At 34.9% G+C, this 2,500-nt stretch overlaps 1 pseudogene; it reads left to right on the top strand.

Moving 5' to 3' along the window:
* Positions 1 to 196, top strand: part of LOC119595203 — a 1,652-nt pseudogene extending 1,456 nt beyond the window's left edge.
* The last annotated feature ends 2,304 nt before the right edge of the window (positions 197 to 2,500 follow it).

Here is a 2,500-nt window from a genome sequence, read left to right as displayed (position 1 = left end):
TTTATAGGCTGGCAAGGATAGCACTAAGGCAGCCAATCATTAAGTCGCTAGTGCTGAAGGCGATGGAACTATAGACGTCTGACTGTAGCACTAAGCTGGCCCAGGATCAGAAAGTTTGTCAGAAGTATATGCTTGATTGTTCAGCTAATCTGTCGTAGGCAATGGTAAATCTAGCAAACATAAGTCAGTTTGGTAGTGAATTAAAGGGTCCAAGTGTAAACAATAGAACAAAGGCAAAAGGTATTGGTTTCATGTGTTTTGTTTGCCTGGAACCTTCCATATCAGCAGAGACTGTGATAAGAAGATTCTCTGTAATGTTTCAAGTTGGAAACAATAATACGTGAAAAACTGCATCACCCTCCTTTGCATTCTGTGCTTAAAAAAAAAAAAACTTGCATCTGTAAAGATTTTAGTAATCTTATGGATAGACCAAGTGTTTCTCAATGATAAGTAAAATTAGTAGTGGCTCATATGATTTGTCTACGCTTTTAACTATCATCACCCAACGCAGCCAAGAAATTAGGCCTAAAGGGTTCGGAAATATGCCTGAGTCTTTACCAAAGTGGAAATCAGTAAGAGCGAGTAGAGAGCAAAATTTGTTCCTTTGATTAATGATAATGACAAACATTGTTTGTGGAGGCGTGGGCTTTGATGATATGGGTATGACGGAAATTGCTAATGGTCTGGGGTTTCACCTAATCAGATTCAGAACCTAGTGGCAAGATTGAATTAGTTATTTGATCAGATTACTGTGCTCGTACCGAAAGTGGGGAAAACAATCGGAAATTTCCAGTTTGTGTATTATGATTTTTGGTTGTTGTATTAGGGTTTAATCTAAGTCCTATGTACATAATATGTGTGTGTGTGTGTGTGGTGTGTGTGTGTTGGTTTGTGTGTGTGTGTGTGTGTGTGGTGTGTGTGTGTGTGGGTGTGTGTGTGTTTGTGTGTGTGTGTGTGGTGTGTGTGTGTGTGTGTGTGTGTTTGTGTGTGTGTGTGTGTGTGTGTGTGTGTGTGTGTGTGTGTGTTGTGTGTGTGTGTGTGTGTGTGTGGTGCGTGTGTGTGTGTATGTGTGTATGTGTGTTTTGTGGTGTAATATATATATATATATATGTATATATATATATATATATATATATATATATATTATATATATATAATATATATATATATATTATATATATTATGTATATAGATTATATATATATTATATATATTATGTATATATATCATATATATATTATATATATATTATATATATATACATATATATATAATATATATATATAAAATATTATATATATAATATATATATATATATATATATATATATATATATGACTGCCGCGATGATCAGTGGTTAGAGCATGAACTCGGCCCTTGTGGTCTCGAGTTCAATTCCCGTCGGGGGCGCTCGTAAAATGCTCCGACTGCTGGCTCGAGCCGATCTGACGGCGAGAAAAACGACATAATCGCCTTGAGAAAGTCAGACACAGGTTTGTCATAGGGGAAGTCACCGCCGTGGCACAGATGTTAGCGCGCCGAGCCGTGGTTGATTAGGAAGGGCATCCAATCAGGCAAGGATGGCACTGCCAAAGAACCTCTCAGTACTAAATTTGAGAGAGGCCTATGTCCTGCAGTGGAATAAATGGCTGTTAAAAAAAAAAAAAAAAAAATATAAAAAAAAATATAAAAAAAAAAAAAAAAAAAAATATATATATATATATATATATATATATAAAATATATATTATATATATATATATATATATATAAAATATATATAAATTAAAAATCACATAGCTTGTTTACATGATGAATATTTGATCAACCAAAGGAAAATATTGGTATAATGATGGAATGCTATTTCATGAATGAAGAAAGTTGTCGTTGTGGCAAGTACTTACTGAAAGGCCATATGACACTGAAGGAGGAAAGGGAATTGAAACTGATAGAAGATGGATTAAATTTACGATGAACCCAAACAAGGCTGGGTGCTGACTATCCGTGGGCCAGAGATCCTCTTCAACTACCAAATAGCATTTCTTTGATTGAGGCGAGATTGAGATCAACTGAAAAGAAGTTGAATAAGCTTGGCTGTGGATACTCACAAAAGTATAATGAACAAATACATGTTATGATTGAAAGATGACGGAAGAAGAGAAACTGTCACATAGAGGACCGGTGTTTTTACCTTCCTCAACAGGAAGTTCATTAATCTGATTCAAAGTCAACACCAATTACAATTGTATTTGATTCTTCAGGACCTATATGAGGTTTACATTAAATGAGTTTTCTTGCTAAGGACCTAATTGCCCTAATAATATTCTAGTTATATTTCTCAGATTCCGTCAAGGCTTATAGGGTCTATTGGTGAAAATGAAGAAAATGTACAGTTCGGTTAAAACTAAGCCCTTTGGATCAGAATTGCAATAGATTCTTGTGGAGAGAGATGGATATTGAACGTAGTCCTAATCGTATGCCTTAACACCATTTACTTTGGT

This window comes from Penaeus monodon, chromosome 35 (assembly GCF_015228065.2).
Source record: "Penaeus monodon isolate SGIC_2016 chromosome 35, NSTDA_Pmon_1, whole genome shotgun sequence".
In the NCBI taxonomy this organism is placed as follows: domain Eukaryota; kingdom Metazoa; phylum Arthropoda; class Malacostraca; order Decapoda; family Penaeidae; genus Penaeus; species Penaeus monodon.
This window is presented reverse-complemented; position numbering and strand designations above follow the sequence as displayed.